This window comes from Bufo bufo, chromosome 4, assembly GCF_905171765.1.
Source record: "Bufo bufo chromosome 4, aBufBuf1.1, whole genome shotgun sequence".
Classification (NCBI taxonomy): Eukaryota; Metazoa; Chordata; class Amphibia; order Anura; family Bufonidae; genus Bufo; species Bufo bufo.
Genome location: NC_053392.1, coordinates 289,020,566 through 289,040,757, shown reverse-complemented (window position 1 = coordinate 289,040,757; position 20,192 = coordinate 289,020,566).

The window sequence follows — 20,192 nt, the reverse complement described above, 5'->3', positions numbered from 1 at the left end:
GCTGCGAACGCGAACAAGCGATGTTCGCCGGCGAATAGTTCGGGACATCTCTAGCAATAAGATGCCACCTTTAATTTTGCAGAGCTCCTTTGGAAAATTAATGTGTTAATCTGGTTGCTATGGATAACTAAGCCAGTTTTCCTTTGCACCAATTTTGATAACTCTCCCCCTCTGTTAACATGTTTCTGTGTTTCAGTCCGTCTAATGTTGTAAGCAATTTTTAACCAAATCTACAGTATAATAAAAGAGCAACATTTTTAATAAAGTCTGAGGGCCAGTTTCCATCTACATTCTTCTGAATTAAATCACTTGCATTGGGGAGTTCCATAGACCTGAGCACTGGGACATAGGGGGTTATTTATTAATATGAAATACACCTACATTAGGTGTATTTCAGGCGCAGATTGCGGCAAAACGGTTAGTTGCTCCGCAATCTGTGACTTCTCCCTCGCTCACGCCAGGTCTAAAATTGTGGGTGTCCGCAGGCCTGTCTCATTTGCCATTTTCTACGTCTGTTTTAGGCATAGAAAAAGCTCTAAGTTGGAAGCTGTCTTACATTTAGAACTGGTGTAGCCGCTGAATTTATTAAGAGGCCTGCGCCTCTACATTACTCCAGCGGATCCACTGCCAGCTTGGGAGTTTGTTAAGACTGGCATCTAAAATGTCGGTCTTAATAAATGTGCCTCTAGTGTGTATGATTTAATCTTTCCATTTCATAGATTTCAGCCATTGTATACTCTAGTACTCATCTGTTGTTATATGCCAATACAGTTCTACTCAAAATGAAGTGTTAGTATTGGTCTGTTAGCATTATATACATTAAGTGTAATTTTGCAGTTTTTTCTACACATAAATTCAGTGGGAGATTAACCCCTTAAGGACCCTGCCATTTTTCACCTTAAGGACCAGGCCATTTTTTGCAAATCTGGCATGTGTCACTTTATGTGGTGATAACTTTAGAGCTCTTTTACTTATCCAAGCCATTCTAAAATTGTTATCTCATCACATATTGTACTTCATGACAGTGGTAAATTAAAGTCAAAATACTTCATTTTTGTTTATTAAAAAATACCAAATTTGCAAAACATTTGGAAAAATTCGCAATTAAAATTTTTTCTATTTCTCTGCTTTTAAAATAGATAGTGATACCTCCTAAAATAGTTACTTTACATTTCCCATATGTCTACTTCATGTTTGGATCATTTTGTAAACAACATTTTCTTTTTTTGGGACGTTAGAAGTTTAGAAGCAAATCTTTAAATTTTTTTGAAAATTTCCAAAACTCACTTTTTAAGGACCAGTTCAAGTCGGAAGTCACTTTGTGAGGCTTACATAATAGAAACCACCCATAAATGGACCCATTTTAAAAACTACACACTCAAGGTATTCAAAACTGATTTTACAAATCTTCTTAACCCTTCAGGTGTTGCACAAAAATTTTAGAAAAATGTAGATGTAATTTCAGAATGTCACTTTTTTGGCAGATTTTCTGTTTTAATTATTTTTTTCTAGTAAAAAGCAAGGGTTAACAGCCAAACAAAATTCAATATTTATTGCCCTGATTCTGTAGTTTGAATAAACATCCCATATGTGATCGTAAACTGCTGTACGGGCACACGGCAGGGCACAGAAGGAAAGTGTCACAGCCACTATCTCTGGCTGTGACCTTCCGTCATTGCTTGTTCGGCGCTCCTCGCTGAAGTTCTGTTCCTGTGTCATTTGTGGTTCGTTATGGGTTAACTCCCCTGTGTGCCTATTAGGAGTTAATCCTCGGTTTGCTCCATGGGTGTGGTCTCTCTGCTGCACCCATGGAACCTGTATATAAGGCTTATTGCACACGACAGTATATTTTCACGGTCCGCAAAACGGGGTCCCGTTTTTCCGTGATCCGTGACCGTTTTTTCGTCCGTGGGTCTTCCTTGATTTTTGGAGGATCCTCGGACATGAAAAAAAAGTCGTTTTGGTGTCCGCCTGGCCGTGCGGAGCCAAACGGATCCGTCCTGAACTACAATGCAAGTCAATGGGGACGGATCCGTTTGACGTTGACACAATATGGTGCCATTTCAAACGGATCCGTCCCTATTGACTTTCAATGTAAAGTCTGGAGTCCCTTTTATACCATCGGATCGGAGTTTTCTCCAATCCGATGGTATATTTTAACTTGAAGCGTCCCCATCACCATGGGAACGCCTCTATGTTAGAATATACTGTCAGATATGAGTTAGATCGTGAAACCTCATTTCCGACAGTATATTCTAACACAGAGGCGTTCCCATGGTGATGGGGACTCTTCTAGTTAGAATATACTACAAACTGTGTACATGACTGCCCCCTGCTGCCTAGCAGCATCCGATCTGTTACAGGGGGCCGTGATCAGCACAATTAACCCCTCAGGTGCCGCACCTGAAGGGGTTAATTGTACTATCATATCCCCCTGTAAGAGATCAGGGCTGCCAGGCAGCAGGGGGCAGACCCCCCCCCCCTCCCCAGTTTGAATATCATTGGTGGCCAGTGCGCCCCCCCCTTCCTCCCTCTATTGTAATAAATCGTTGGTGGCACAGTGTGCGCCCCCCCCTTCCTCCCTCTATTGTAATAAATCGTTGGTGGCACAGTGTGCGCCCCCCATCGGCCCCCCCACTCCCTCTATAGCATTAACAACATTGGTGGCACAGTGTGCGCCCCCCATCGGCCCCCCCCTCCCTCTATAGCATTAACAACATTGGTGGCCAGTGTGCGGCCTCCCATCTCCCCCCCCCCCCCCGATCATTGGTGGCAGCGGGTTACTAGCAATAGTACAGTATAGATTCATACTTACCTGGGAGCTGCGATGTTCGTGTCCGGCCGGGAGCTCCTCCTACTAGTAAGTGACAGTTCATTTAGCAATGCGCCGCACAGACCCTGTCACTTACCAGTAGGTGGAGCTCCCGGCCGGACACGAACATCGCAGCAGCAGCCAGCAGCAGGTAAGTATGAATCTTCTACTATTGTACTATTGCTAAGTAACCATGGCAACAAGGACTGTAGTAGCGTCCTGGTTGCCATGGTTACCGATCGGAGCCCCAGCAATTAAACTGGGACTCCGATCGGAACTCCGCTGCCACCAATGATGGGGGAAGAGGGGGGGGGGGAGATGGGAGGCCGCACACTGGCCACCAATGTTGTTAATGCTATAGAGGGAGGGGGGGCCGATGGGGGGCGCACACTGTGCCACCAACGATTTATTACAATAGAGGGAGGAAGGGGGGGGGCGCACACTGTGCCACCAACGATTTATTACAATAGAGGGAGGGAGGGGGGGGGGCGCACACTGTGCCACCAACGAATAATTACAATAGAGGGAGGGGGGGGCCGCACTGGCCACCAACCTATTATTACAATAGAGGGGGGGGGGGGGGGCCGCACTGGCCACCAATGATATTCAAACTGGGGGGGGGGGGAGGGTCTGCCCCCTGCTGCCTGGCAGCCCTGATCTCTTACAGGGGGATATGATAGTACAATTAACCCATTCAGGTGCCGCACCTGAAGGGGTTAATTGTGCTGATCACGGCCCCCTGTAAGAGATCGGGTGCTGCCAGGCAGCAGGGGGCAGTCTTGTACACAGTTTGTAGTGTATTCTAACTAGAAGCGTCCCCATCACCATGGGAACGCTTCTGTGTTAGAATATACTGTCGGTTCTGAGTTTTCACGAAGTGAAAACTCAGCTATGAAAAAGCTTTTATGCAGACGGATCTTCGGATCCGTCTGTATAAAAAGTAACCTACGGCCACGGATCACGGACACGGATGCAATCTTGTGTGCATCCGTGTTCTTTCACAGACCCATTGACTTGAATGGGTCCGTGAACCGTTGGCCGTGAAAAAAATAGGACAGGTCATATTTTTTTCACGGCCAGGAAACACAGATCACGGATGCGGCTGCAAAACGGTGCATTTTCCGTTTTTTCCACGGACCCATTGAAAGTCATGGGGTCCGCGAAAAAAAACGGAAAACGGCACAACGGCCACGGGTGCACACAACGGTCGTGTGAAAGAGGCCTAAGGCTGAGGTTTCCTCAGTTCTGTGTCAGCTCTCCTGGTGTGTGTTGTCTTGTCCTGTCCTGTCCTGCTCCTGGTTTGTACTTTCTCTCCCATGCTGCTGACCCATGGGATCTGTGTCTGTCTGTCTGTGCTCTGTGAGTTTCCCTACTTGTTCATTGATGTCTTCCTTCCTGTCTTTCTGTTATCTGTTCTGTCAGTTATGTTTTTGTTACTTTGTGTTTATTCTGATGTCTGTGTTCAGCAAGCCTTTGCAGCAGAGTGGCATGACAAGGCCATGCAGTTTACTACTGGTGGAGCAAGTCCTTCTCTGCTCATTGCCACTCCTGCTCCCTTGCGTGAACTCCTGCTTGTATTATTAGTTGCCCTGTTTTGTATTTACCTGTCTGTTATGTTTGCCTATGTGCCGTCGGTACCTTCTGGTACCTGTTGTCCATTCGCTCCTGCTGTCACTGTCTAGGTCACGCTCCAGAGTGGACCCTGGCAACTTTCTGCGGCTAAGTCTAACCCTACCATCTAGGGCTCTAGTGAAAACCAGGAGTTGCTTAGTTACGCCCCTCTGGAGTATTACTAGACAGTGGCGCAGTGGGGGTTTTCTCCCACTGTGCTGACGGTACATAGAGCTCATGTTTTTTCTGTGCTGCTTTCCATGTTTCTGTTTTTGCAATAAACTCTTATGTGTCTGTACCTGATTTCCGTTTATTGCTTGACGACGCGGTGGTCTCTCCTGGGACCTCCAACTCGTGACAGAAAGGAATGCCATATGGTTTTTGGAAGGCAGATTTCACTGGGATAATTTTAAGTTTCCATGTCACATTTAAAGACCCCCTGATGCACTACTAGAGTAGAAACTCCAAAAAATATGACCCTATTTTGGAAAATACACCCCTCAAGGTATGTAAAACTGATATTACAAACTTTGGTAACCCTTTAGGTGTTCTACAAAAATAAAGGGAACTGTAGATGAAATTTCAGAATTGCACTTTTTTGGCAGATTTTCAATTTTTTCCAGTAACAAAGCAAGGGTTAACAGCCAAACAAAACTCAATATTTATTGCCCTCTATTTGTAGTTTACAGAAACACCCCATATGTGGTTGTAAACTGCTGTACGGGCACACGGCAGAGTGCAGAAGGAAAGGAATGCCATATGGTTTTTGGAAGGGCAGATTTCACTGGGATAATATTAAGTTGCAAGGTAACAAAAAATAGCTTTTTTGGCACAGTTTTGAGCAGATTGTTACGGACAAACTGTTTGTAAAACTGTTTGTTTCAGTTTTACATAATAAAGCATTATTTTATTTTTTTTATATTTTTTAGTGTCTCCATATTCTGAAAGCCATAGTTTATTTTTTATTTTTTGGGCAACTGTCTTATGTAGGGGCTCATTTTTTTCCATATGAAATGAGGGTTTGATTGGTACTATTTTAGAGTGCATATGACTATTTGATCACTTTTTGTGATGTAAGGTGAAAAAAATGGCTTTTTTGACACATTTTTTCTTTTTCTTTTTCTTACGGTGTTCACCTGAGGGATTAGGTCATGTGATATCTAAAAGACCTGATTGTTACGGGCTCAGCGATACCAAATATGTCTACTTTTTTTATTTTTTTACTTTTAACACAATAAAATCATTTTGAAACAACAAAAAATTATGTTTTAGTGTCTCCATATTCTAAGAGCCATAGTTTTTTTGTTTTTTTTTGGGCGATTGTCTTAGGTAGGATCTCATTTTTTGCAAGATGAGATAATGGTTTGATTGGTATGATTTTGGGGTGTGTATGAATTTTTGATCGCTTGGTATTACACCTTTTATGATGTAAAGTGAAAAAAAATAGCTTTTTGACACCGTCTTTATTTTTTTACGGTGTTTACTAGAGTTGAGCAGACACCTGGATGTTCGGGTTCGATGGGTTCGGCCGAACTTTAAAAAAAAAATTCGAGTTCGGGACCCGAACTTGACCCCGGACCCGAACCCCATTGAAGTCAATGGGGACCCGAACTTTTGAGCACTAAAATGGCTGTAAAAATGTCATGGAAAGGGCTAGGGGGCTGCAAATGGCATCAAAATGTGGTTAAGAGCATGGCAAGTGCTCTGCAAACAAATGTGGATAGGGAAATGACTTTAAATAACATAAAATACAAAATAATAATCTTGATCTAGGAGGACGAGGTCCATATGGAGTAGGAGGTTGAGGAGGCGGTGAATGTGGTGGTGTAGGTGGAGGAGAAGGAGGTAGCCTACACTGCTTTTTGGTGTTAAATATTATTGTTATTTTTTTTTTATTAGGGTACACCACAAAACATTGGGAAATATAACCTGTGATAACCCCCTCCAGTTGGGCAAAACATACGTTCAGACAATACACTAGCTGCAGGGCACCTCCACCTCCAAGGCATAAAGGGCAAGATCAGGCTATGTGCCCAATTTGGAGACCCATCAGTAAGTTTGTGTAGGCGTGTGCACACATACTGCCCCACCATGTCGCATGTCACTGTGACATCCACGATCCATTTGGATATCTTCCCTATCAACTTTAAATGTTCTTTTCTGAGCCTACCATGTTGATCACCGTTATCGGTGAATCAGGGTTCCACGCCGGAGAGGGAGCGTGAGAAAGAGAGACCACATCCAAGGGAGATCAATGAATGAAATTTAATTGTGATCGAGCAGAAATATGGGAAAAGTTATAAAAGCAGAAGAATCGAAGGAAAGGAGGGGGCGCGCGGCAATTACCCACTTGCGACTTGTTGAGGTAGTGACGATAAATAACAATACAGGACTCTTAAGATGCCCTGTTATTGGAATGATTAATAAAAAATAATAGGTAATGTCACTGGGGTATTTTAGATTTGGAAACGTTAGACACGCTTTGTTGACTCTAAATAACTTCTGCCTGATAGTGATAAGCGGCAGGGGTCATATTCGAATTCGCGATATTTCGTAAATATTTTGTAGAATATTCGTCAAATATTCTCAAATTCGAATATTCGTTATATTCTACGATTTTTTTACTCGAAAAATCGGCAAGGTAATGATCGTGTAATATGTGAATTTTTGTAATGCGAAAACTATTACAACTATTAGACAAAGAAGATTATAGCACTATATTAGCTAAATTGCTCTATATTCGTGTTTTTTTTTCGAATATTCGCTATATTGCTATAACTTTGTTTTTTTGAATCTTCGTAATATTCTAAAACAAGAATATATAGCGAGCATTCGAAAAAAACGAATACAGAGCAATTTAGCTAATATAGTGCTATAATCTTCTTTGTCTAATAGTTGTAAGTTAAAAAATTTGCAATAAAAATTCGCATTACGAAAATTCGCAAACAACACTACTCCTAAAGTCAAATATACTGCAGCCTTCTCATTTGCCCACGGGCTAGAAGCAGGGAGGGATCATGTGTACTGATGAAAAAAAATTTGAATATTTGAAATTCCGAATATATATATCACTATATTCGAAATATTCGCGAATTTTCGAAGTACCTATATTCGCGATAAAAATTCAAATATTCGTGATCAACACTACTGCCTGATCGCACGTCCCCGTGACGTCCACGATCCATTTGGATATCCTCTCTATCAACATTCGATGTTCTTTTCTGAGCCTACCATGTTGATCAAGGTTATCGGCAAATCAGGGTTCCACGCCGGAGAGGGAGTGTGAGAAAGGGAGACCACATCCAAGGGAGGTCAATGGCTGCAATGTGATCGAGCTGAAATGTGGGACAAATTATTAAAGCAGAAGGATCGAATGAAAGGACTAATAAAAGATGAATTTTACAAATTTAATTCTCTGTCACCTATGCAGAGCAGGGGTTTTTCATAACCAGAAATGGGTTAATGTCACCCACCAATGGAACAGATGATTTTTAAAAATTTCGGTTCCTGTCACCTATGCAGAGCAGGGGTTTATTCACGGCAAAAATGGTAAAATGTCAAGAATGTAACAGAAAAATTTATAACATTTTTTTTACCTGTCTACTAAGTATAGCAGTGGTATATCACACCCAAAAATTGGTGAATTTCACCCAAATATGTAACAGACAAATTAGTGAAATGTTACCTGTCTACTAGGTAGAGCAGGGGTATATCACACCCAAACATTGGTGAATTACACCAGAATATGTAACAGACAAATTAGTGAAATGCTACCTGTCTACTAGGCAAGGCAGGGGTATATCACACCCAAAAATTTGTGAATTTCACCAGAAAATGTAACAGACTAATTAGTGAAATGACATAAAATAAAATAAAATACGTGCAGAATAAAAAAAAGAAACTAGATTTTTTGAGGTGGAGGTCCATATGGAGTAGGAGTTTGAGGAAGCGGTGGACGTAGCGGTGTAGGTGGAAGCGGCGGTGGAGGAGGAGGACGACAAGGTAGCCAACACAGTTTTTTTTTTATTTTATTTTTTTATTAGGGTACACTCCAAAAGAGTGTGAAATATCCAAAATACAAGAATGAGCAATTGCGCTGTAGTATAACAATGGCTGTTTAAGGCCGGTATACATGTCTATTCTGCACAAGGTACAGACAAGTCCTGTGGGATCCATGCCTGGTTCATTTTAATGAACTTGAGCTTCTCCACATTGGCTGTAGACAGGCCGCTGCGCTTGCCAGTGATAATGCCCCCCCGCCGTGCTAAACACACGTTCAGACAATACACTGGCTTCAGGGCAGGCCAGCACCTCCAAGGCGTGAAGGGCAAGCTCAGGCCATATGCTCAATTTGGAGACCCAGAAGTTGAAGAGGGCAGATCTGTCATTCAGTACGTGTAGGCGTGTGCACACATACTGCTCCACCATGTTGCTGAAATGCTGCCTCCTGCTAAGACGTTCCATATCAGCTGGTGGTGCTGGTTGTTGTGGCGTGCTGACAAAGCTTTTCCACATTTCGGCCATGCTAACCCTGCCTTCTGAGCTGCTGATGGTGCCCCAGCTGCGTTGGCGAGCTCTTCCTCCTCCTCTGCCTTCGCATTGTGCTTCCACTCTGCCCCCGTGGTCAGGTGGGAATGCCACCAGCAGCGCGTCTACCAGCGTGCGCTTGAACTTGCGCATCTTACAATCGCGCTCCAGTGACGGAATTAAGGACAGTACGTTGTCCTTGTAACGGGGATCCAGCAGCGTGGCCACCCAGTAATCAGCACAAGTTAGAATGTGGGCAACTCCGCGGTCGTTGTGGAGACACTGCAGCAGGCTGCCCAGAGGCAACGAAAATCTGTCCTCTGTGGGAGGTGTATCGTCTGTGTCCTCTGTATCCCCACAGCCACACACCAGTGATGGCCATGAGCTGGTTTGGGTGCCACCCTGCTGTGAACATGATTCCTCCTCCTCCATCTCCTCCTCCACCTCGTCATCCTCTAGAACTGTGCCCTGGCTGGACAATTGTGTACCTGGCGTTTGTGGGTTCAGGAACCCACCCTCGGAGCCATTTGTGAATGACCCTATGAAATGATCCCTCTTCCTCCTCTTCCTCCTGTGATACATCCTCTTCAATAATCGCCAACAGCATTTTTTCAAGGAGGCATAGAAGTGGGATAGTAACGCTGAGAACGGCTTTATCGGCACTGGTCATGTTGGTGGAGTACTCGAACAGCTCAACAAGGAACACAGGTTTCGCCTGAAGGCCCAATCATTGGTGGTGAAGTGGTGCTGTTCCGCAAAGCGACTCACCCGTGCGTGCTGCAGCTGAAACTCCACAATTGCCTGCTGCTGCTCTTTCAGTCTGGCCAGCACGTACCTTGTGGGCACGTCGCATATGAGTCGGTGAGTGGGAAGGCCGAAGTTACCCTGCAGCAAAGTGAGAACACCGAAAGTGCGCACAGGCGGCCCACACATTATGCAGCAGCTCTGACATATCGGGGTAATTTTTAAGGGGTCTCTGAACCACCAAATTCAGCACATGCGCCAGGCAAGGGATGTGCATCAAACCGGCTAGTCCCAGAGCTGCTACGAGATTTTGCCCATTATCGCACACCACCTGGCCGGGCTTGAGGCTCACTGGCACAAACCACTCATCAGTCTGTTGTTCAAGGCCCGTCCACAGCTCCTGCGCGGTGTGAGGTTTGTCTCCCAAACAGATAAGTTTTAAAACTGCCTGCTGTCATTTAGCCCCGGCTGTGCTGAAGTTGGTGGTGAAGGTGTTACGCTGACCGGATAAGGAGCCGGTAGAGGATGAGGAAGCGGAGTAGGAGGAGGAAGCAACAGGAGGCAACAAACTGAAGCGCCCTGCAATCCTCGGTGGTGGAAGGACATGCGCCAAACTGCTATCCGCCTCAGGCCCAGCCGCCACTGCATTTAACCAGTGTGCTGTTATGGAGATATAACGGCCCTGACTGTGCTTACTGGTCCACGTATCTGTAGTGAGGTGCACCTTGCCACAGATGGCGTTGCGCAGTGCACACCTGATTTTGTCCCCCACTTGGTTGTGCAGGGAAGGGATGGGACGCCTGGAAAAGTAGTGGCGGCTGGGCACGAGGTACTGTGGGACAGCCACCACCATAAGGCTTTTAAAACTCTCCGTCTCCACCAGACTGATTGACAGTAATTTTTAAATGCTGTCATTCAGGGCCAGGGATCACAGGTGGGTAGGGGGGTACTTCCTCTTCCATTCCAGTGTTTGGGAGATGGAGAGCTGAATGCTTCCGTGGGACATTGTAAAGATGCTTGGTGACCTAGGTGGTGGTGTTGCTGGCAGATTCTCTGTGTGCGGGGTGGCAGGTGGCACTGTCACTCCAGAGGTGGATGAAGAGGACGAGACTGCAGCAGAAGAGGAAGCAGGAGGGGCCAGAGACCTTTCTTGGTTTTTGAGGTGTCTACTCCACTGCATCTAGTGCTTTGCACTTAGATGCCTGGTCATGCAGGTTGTGCTCAGGTTGAGAACATTTATGCCTCACTTCAGGCTCTGATTGCACAGCGTGAAAAAAACACTTGTGTCTTGTCGTCAGCACATTGTCTGAAGAACTGCCACGCCAGGGAACTCATTGGAGCTGGCTTTGGTGTGCTCGGTCCCTTGTTGCGGTGGGCAGTAGTAGGCGCACTGTCTAAGGAATGGCCGCTCCGCTTTTGCACCCTGCTCCCTCTTCTGCTGTGCTGGAGGCTCTGTGCGACCACCGCCTCCACCTCCGAACTACACAGGTCACTCGCAAGATTTTGATTCCATGTGGGGTCGAGGACCTCATCATCCTCCAAATCATCTTCCACCCAGTCTTCACCCCTGCCCTCCTTGTCGGTCTGCACACTTTTGAAAGCTCCAGCAGTTGGCACCTGTGTTTCGTCATCATCCGAGACGTGCTGCGATGGTCCTCCCATGTACTCATCTTGAAACATAAGTGTTTGGGAATTGGTGCACTCAATCTCTTCCACTTCTGGGGCAGGGCTATGTGGGTGGCCCTGGGAAACCCTACTAGCAGAGTCATCAAAAAGCAGAAGAGACTGCTGCATGACTTGGGGCTCAGACTGCTTGGCTGATTTGCAAGGGGGTGAGGTGAAAGACTGATGAACATAGGCTGCCGGTGCCAACTCTGATCTTTTAGCAGGAGACTGGGTGGGAGACAATGTAAAGGAACTGGAGGCACTGTTAGCAACCCAATCTACTATCGCCTGTACTTGTTTTGGCCTCACCATTCGTAGAGCCGCATTAGGCCCGACCAAATACTGCTACAGGTTCTGTCGCCTACTCGCACCTGAGGAAGGTATTTCACTTGTGCGTGTAGCTGCCATAGATCGACCACGTCCTCTCTCTGCAACAGGTGCTCCACCAGCAGCACCACAACCGGGGCCACGTTCCTTATTTGACGCTCTCCTCATATTTCTCAAATTTTGGATCTTGCCCAAAATGGGTGTATTTTTAATAACAGAATAGAACAACAATATCTAACGCATGTATCTCACATTGATAGATGCAGCAAAGGCGGGAAAATTAAGATTTTTGACCTAAATGGGTGTTTTTTTAATAGCACAATAGAACAACAGTATCTAAAGGGTGGATCTCACATGTACAGATGCAGACAAGGCCGCAAATTAAGATTTTTGCCCAAAATGGGTGTTTTTTTAATACCAGAATAGCACAGCAGTATCTAAAGCGTGTATCTTACACGTACAGATGCAGACAAGGCTGCAAATTAAGATTTTTGCCCTAAATGGGTGTTTTTTAAAACCCAGAAAATTCTAGCTGTATTTCTAGCTTAAATGCACACTGACTAATGCGGCAGATGGAGGGTATTGCAAAAAATTTGTGTTTTTTAAAACCCAGAAAATTATTGAAGTATTTCAAGCTTGTTTTAACAATAACAAATGAAGCAAGGACTGCAATATTAAGTACTTTGCCCAAAAAAGAGAGTTTTTTGAATAACGGAATATGACAGCAGTATATAACGCTTGAATTGACTCTTATAATATATTCACACAAGCAGATTTGTCTCAAAAATTCATCTGGGTAGTACTGCACACTGCAAAAATCAATGCACATGCTGCAGAACCAACCCTGTTTATATACAGTGAATTAACATTTTTCAGTCACAAAAATTTCTGCTGCAAATCTGTCACACTTAAACTTACTATAATTAAAAACCATTTAAAGATCGAAGACACTTCCCACACCACTATTTAAATACCTGATTTTGCCAGTGAAATTTGCTGTTGGTAACAAGGTTGAGCCACTCTAAAGCCTCATGCACACGTCCTTGGAACACGGTCAGTGAGATACCGGACTGGCATTGCAGGAGCGCATGGCGTCATTAATTGCTATGACGCCGTGCACTTTGTGCCGCCGCTGCAGTACAGTAATACACTCGTATGATCTATATGAGTGTAATACTGTACAGCAGCAGCAGCATGAAGTGCACGGCATCATAGCAACCAATAACGCAGTGCGCTCTTGCAATGCCAGTCCAGTATCTCACGGACTATGTTCAATGGAGGCTTAATAGGGCATGTGGCAAGGGAATAGTCTTTAGGAGACAACTCTGATAAGGTAGCAATGAGACTTGGCAATATTTGACGCTAATCTTTCACTACTGTATTATTCAAATTACTGTAAGGCTACTTTCACATTAGCGTTTTTCTTTTCCGGCATAGAGTTCCGTCCTAGGGGCTCTATACCGGAAAAGAACTGATCAGGCATATCCCCATGCATTCTGAATGGAGAGTAATCCGTTCAGGATGCATCAGGATGTCTTCAGTTCAGTCATTTTGACTGATCAGGCAAAAGAGAAAACCGTAGCATGCTACGGTTTTTTCTCCGGCGATTAAAACGAAGGACTTTCCTGAATGCCGGATCCGGCGTTTTTTCCAAAGGAATGTATTAGTGCCGGATCCGGCATTCAAAATACCGGAATGCCGGATCCGTCCTTCCGGTCTGCGCATGCGCAGACCTTTAAAAATTTTAAATAAATAAAACCGGATCCGTTTTGCCTAATGATCCGGTATTGCAATGCATTTTTCTGACTGATCAGGCATCAGGGTACAGAGTCTATTCTGATAATACAACAATTTTTCCTCCCTTTTAGTAGCAAGAACACATTCCGTTCAGTGTGCTCAAGGAGGCTCTGCCTTGCAATGGTTGGTTATGGCCGGTGTCAATGTCATCATCATCAATAATAAGGAGTGTTAGCCTTGTCCTCGTTCTGTGCTGTCATAAACATAACTGTCCAAGCTCCAGCAGTGCGATTATCAGCCTTGACACGGCTGTGCCGGGAGAGACACACTGCTGAGCCGCAACCCCTTGTGATGTGACACATTCTTTAGCAACAGGATGCAATGCTCTGTTTCTCCCTTCAGCTGACATGTGCTGGAGGAGATTAGCAGTAGGTTGATTGCTCAGCTGCTCTACTAGTGTTTCTGACTAATGGAGCGCCTATCAGACTCTGTGCTCTATTTAAACCTCTTCCTGGCCATACACCAGTGCCAGTGATAGTCTAGTTTGGGATCACTAACTAGGTTCCTAGTTCTTTTTCTAGTGCTGAATTGTAGTGATGAGCGAGCATGCTCGGCCGAACTGCTGTTCGGCTAGAGCATCGCTATGCTCGGCAGATCCGATTGCTCGGTCGAAAATTCGGGTACTCGAATACAGTTTAACACAATGGAAGTCAATGGGAGAACCCCAGGCATCCCCTGTTCGGAAGAGAAGAGGGTGTCTGGTTCATAAAAAAAGTTAGAATTTAGTAGAAACCCCATCAAAATGGTTTGACAACAACATTAAGAGGATAGCTGGATGCGTCTTAGACTCCTAATAGGTACAACATACAATAGACAACCACACAAAGGCTATATGCCAAAAGCCAGGTATGTACAAGCCATCGATCTATCCATGAGACAGATAACAGCCAGCATTCCTTACAATTGCAGCCTTGTGCACTGTGAGATATTCCAAACCAGTAGTGATTAGCGAGCACCAAAGTATTCGAGTGTTCAGTAGAGTTGAGCGGACACCTGGATGTTCGGGTTTCACAGGTTCGGCCGAACTTCAGAAAAAAGTTTGAGTTCGGGACCCGAACTTGACTCTGAACCCGAACCCCATTGAAGTCAATGGGGACCCGAACTTTTGAGCACTAAAATGGCTGTAAAAATGTCATGGAATGGGCTAGAGGGCTGCACATGTCATCAAAATGTGGTTAAGAGCATGGCAAGTGCTCTGCAAACAAATGTGGATAGGGAAATAACATAAAATACGTAAAAATAAAAAATAATAATCTTGATCTAGGAGGACGAGGTCCATATGGAGTAGGAGGTTGAGGAGGTGGTGGATGTGGCGGTGTAGGTGGAAGTGGCGGTGGAGGAGGAGGAGGTAGCCTACACTGCTTTTTGGTTTAAATTTATTTTTTATTTTTTTAAATTAGGGTACCCCCAAAACATTGGGAAATATAACCCTCCAGTCGTGCTAAACACATGTTCAGACAATACACTGGCTGCAGGGCAGGCCAGCACCTCCAAGAGGTAAAGAGCAAGCTCAGGCCATGTGCCCAATTTGGAGACCCAGTAGTTGCAGGGGCTGACCTCTGTCAGTCAGTTCATGTAGGCGTTGCATACTTACTGCCCCACTATGTCGCACGTCCCCGTGATGTTCACGATCCAATTTGATATCTGCTCTATCAACTTTCAATGTTCTTTTATGCGCCTACCATGCTGATCTCGGGTGGCCGGGAATCAGGGTTCCACGTCTATGACAGAAAAAAATTGTTTATTGTCACCTGAAAATGTAAAATAAAAATTATTGAAATTTATTAAGCTGTCAACTAGGTAGAGGAGGGGTATATTACACCCAAAAATTGGTGAATTTGACCCTAAAATGTAACTGACAAATGTTTTTTTTTTTTTTTTACCGGTCTACTAGGTATAGCAGTGGTACTTCACACCCAAAAATTGTTGAATTTCACCAGAAAATGTAACTGCCAATACTTTTTTTTTTTTTTTACCGGTCTACTAGGTATAGCAGTGGTACTTCACACCCAAAATTTGTTGAATTTCAACTGAAAATGTAACTGATAATTTATTTTATTTTTTTAACCGGCCTACTAGGTATAGCAGTGGTACATCACACCCAAAAATTGGTGAATTTCACCCGAAAATGTAACTGACAATTATTATTATTTTTTTAACGGTCTACTAGGTATAGCAGTGGTACGATACACACAAAAATTGGTGCATTTCACCCGAAAATGTAAATGACAATTTTTTTTTAACCTCTCTACTAGGTATAGCAGTGGTACTATACACCCAAAAATTGGTGAATTTCACCAGAAAATTTTACTGACAAAGTAGTGAAATGATATAAAATAAAATATGTACAAATGAAAAATAAAAAAATTGATTTATGAGGTGGAGTTCCATATGGAGTAGGAGTTTGAGGAGGCGGTGGACGTAGCGGCCTAGGTGGAAGCGGCGGTGGAGGAGAACGAGGTAGCCAACACAGGTTTTTGGTTTTAATTTAATTTTTAAAAATTAGAGTACACTCTAAAAGAGTGTGAAATATCCAAAATACAAGAATGAGCAATTGCGCTGCAGTATAACAATGGCTGGTTAGTGCCGGTATACATGTCTATTCTGCACAAGGTACGGACAAGTCCTGAGGGATCCATGCCTGGTTCATTTTAATGAACGTGAGCTTGTCCACATTGGCTGTGGACAGGCGGCTGCGCTTGTTTGTGATGACGCCCCCTGCCGTGCTAAACACACGTTCAGATAATACACTGGCTGCAGGGCAGGCCAGCACCTCCAAGGTGTAAAGGGCAAGCTCAGGCCATGTGCCCAATTTGGAGACCCAGAAGTTGAAGGGGGCAGACCCGTCATTCAGTATGTTTAGGCATCTGCACACATACTGCTCCTCCATGTTGGTGGGAATGCCACCAACAGCGCGTGTCCCAGCGTGCACTTGTACTCGCGGATCTTACGATCACGCTTCAGTGAGGGAATTAAGGATGGTACATTGTCCTTGTAACGGTAATCAGCAAAAGTTAGATTGTGGGCAACTCGGCGGTCGTTGCGGAGACACTGCAGCATGTAATTGCTCATGTGTGCCAGGCTGCCCAGAGGCAACAAAAAGCTGTCCTCTGTGGGAGGTGTATCGTCTGTGTCCTCTGTATCCCCCCAGCCACGCACCAGTGATGGCCATGAGCTGGTCTGGGTGCCACCCTGCTGTGAACATGGTTCCTCCTCCTCCATTTCCTCCTCCTCATCATCCACCTCATCATCTTCCAGAACTGTGCCCTGGCTGGACAATTGTGTAGCTGGCATTTGTGGGTGCAGGAACCCACCCTCGGAGCCACTTGTGAATGACTGGCCGGAAACCCTACGAAATTAACCCTCTTCCTCCTCCTCCTCCTGTGCCACATCCTCTTCCATCATGGCCAGGAGTGTTTTTTCAAGGAGGCATAGAAGTGGGATAGTACTGGTGGAGTACTCAAAACAGCGCAACAAGGAACACAGGTCTCGCATGGAGGCCCAGTCATTGGTGGTGAAGTGGTGCTGTTCCGCCGAGCGACTCACCCATGCGTGCTGCAGCTGAATCTCCACTATCGCCTGCAGCTGCTCGCACAGTCTGGCCAGCATGTGCAAGGTGGAGTTCCACCTTGTGGGCACATCGCATATGAGGCGGTGAGCGGGAAGGCCGAAGTTACACTGCAGCGCTAACAGGCGAGCAGCAGCAGGGTGAGAACGCCGAAAGCGGGCACAGACGGCCCGCACTTTTTGCAGCAGCTCTGAAATATCGGGGTAATTTTTAAGGAATCTCTGCACCACCAAATTAAGCACATGCGCCAGGCAAGGGATGTGCGTGAAACCGGCTAGTCCCAGAGCTTCTACGAGATTTTGCCCATTATCGCACACCACCAGGCCGGGCTTGAGGCTGACTGGCACAAACCACTCATCGGTCTGTTGTTCAGGGCCCGTCCACAGCTCCTGCGCGGTGTGGGGTTTGTCCCCCAACCAGATAAGTTTTAAAACTGCCAGCTGTTGTTTATCCCTGGCTGTGCTGAAGTTGGTGGTGAAGGTGTTACGCTGACCGGATAAGGAGCTGGTAGAGGATGAGCAAGCAGAGTAGGAGGAGGAAGCAACAGGAGGCAAACTGAAGGCCCTGCAATCCTCGGTGGTGGAAAGACATGCGCCAAACTGCTATCCGTTTTATGCGAATATTTTACAATCAAGAAAATAATGCCTGGAGATCAGGAATTCGCTAATTCTCTAATATATGGCGAATATTCGCCCAAATATTCACAAAATATCGCAAATTCGAATATTGCCCTTGTCGCTCATCACTAAATGTTACACATATACAATAAATATCCGCAAATTTACTCAACTTATCCATCATGAGTACAAACTTAGTGTCTGAAAAGAGAAAAGAAAAGCAAAAAAGAACCTGTTTATTCCTACTTCCCCATCCCACCCCCCACCCTCATTGTCTCGGAGCATATCTAAGGCGAGCAGGACCTTATGACCATGTCGACCAAGTTTTATCCCATCTAATTTTCTGGCTCTTATTATAAATAGCAAGTTTCTCATATTTCTTTACTTTATCAACGAGTCGATGCCATACAGATGCCGCCAAGGGATTATCTGACCCCCAGTGCCTAGCAATTACTACCCTGGCCAACATCAGTGATTTCATCCAAAACATATTTTCTCGTCCCTGCCCATCAAATAAAGGGGCGCCTAAGACAGCAATGGTTATATCTACGTCATAGTTAAGAGAGGAGCATCTCCGAAGCTTAGAAAAAACGTTGGTCCAGAAACCCTGAATCACAGGACATGACCAGATAAGGTGTACAAAATCTGCTCGTTGAGCCTGACACCTGCGACATCTGTCTGAAACATTATTATAGAACCGAGAAAGAGAAATTGGAGTGTGATATAGACGGTGAAGGGATTTTCAGAATATTTCTATAAATTACTTCCCATTTTAATATTTTATTATTCCCAATATCTTGACCCCATTTCACTTCACTTCTAAACTTATTCATTTTACTCATTTCCACTCTCAATTTACTATAAATTAGTGAAATAGACATACTGTTCTGGTATGAGTTAAAGCACCAATTCATAAAGTCATGTGATTTAATCATAAAAACCTCTTTGTCTTTAGTGCACGTGAACGCGTGTTTAACCTGAAAGTATTTATACTTATCTAATGTTTTAATTTCTCTGTGCCCAAGTATGTCTACTGAAGTCTAGAGATGTCCCGAATAGTTTGCCGGCGAATAGTTCCCGGCGAACATAGCCGCGGCGGTCGAACATATGCGATGTTCGGTCCGCCCCCTATTCATCATCATTGAGTAAACTTTGACCCTGTACCTCACAGTCAGCAGACACATTCCAGCCAATCAGCAGCAGACCCTACCTCCCAGACCCTCCCACCTCCTGGACAGCATCCATTTTAGATTCAGTCGGAAGCTGCATTCTTAGTGAGAGGAGGGACAGTGTAGCTGCTGCTGATTTAATAGGGAAATCGATAGCTAGGCTAGTGTATTCAGTGTCCACTACAGTCCTGAAAGACTCATCTGATCTCTGCTGTAAGGACAGCACCCCAAAAAAGCCCTTTTTAGGGCTAGAACATCAGTCTGCTTTTTGGTGTAACAGTAGTGCACATTTAAAAAAAACAACACTTTTTGGACTGTGAAATAATAGCAGTCAGTTTCCTTCACACGTGTGCGCTTCAGGGCCTGCCAGGGCACAGTGTCACACCAGTGCAACTCATATCTGGTGTAACAGTAGTGTACATTAAAAAAAAAATACAATTTTGACTGTAATAGATTGAATAGCAGTTAGTTGTCTGCAAGCGTGTGTGTCAGGCCTACAGCGTCTACTCTGCCAACTTCTTCCAGTGCACAGTGCCACTCATATCTGGTGTCACAGTAGCTTACATGCATAGTACAACTTAACTAATCTAAAAAAAAATGACAGGCAGAGGCAGGCCACCCCGCAGGGGCCGTCGTGGTCGTGGTGCTGTGATTCCCTTTGGCCCTAGAATAATGCCCAGTGTTCAGAGGCCACGTACCCTGAACTCAAAAAGTTCTGAGGACATAGTTGACTGGCTAACACTGGACACCCAATCTTCTACAGCTTCCGCTCGGAAACTTGACGCACCATCCTCCTCCAGCTTAGCTTCGGGCACCTCTCAAGTTACCACTTGCCCGCCTGCCACCACCACCAACACTAGCACCACAGCCGCTTCACTTGATCTGTCAGAGGAGTTATTTACACATCAGTTGGAAGAAATGAGTGATGCGCAACCATTATTGCCAGAGGATGTAGATAACAGGGATATGTCTCAGACAGGCAGCATTACACACATGGACGTACGGTGTGATGATGATGATGTTGTACCCGCTGCTGCTTCCTTTGCTGAGTTGTCAGATACAAGTGAAGCAGGTGATGATGACGATGTGTCCGTGGATGTCACGTGTGTGCCCGCTCGAAGAGAAGAAGAACAGGGGGAAAGTTCAGATGGGGAGACAGAGAGGAGGAGGAGACGAGTTGGAAGCAAGGGGAGGTCGTCGCAAGGAGCTAGTGGCACAGTCAGACAGCATGCATCGGCACCCGGGGTCAGCCAGACAGCACGCCAATCAACGCATGCTGTTGCCACCACCAGAATGCCGTCATTGCAGAGCTAAGCAGTGTGGCATTTTTTTTGTGTGTCTGCCTCTGACAACAG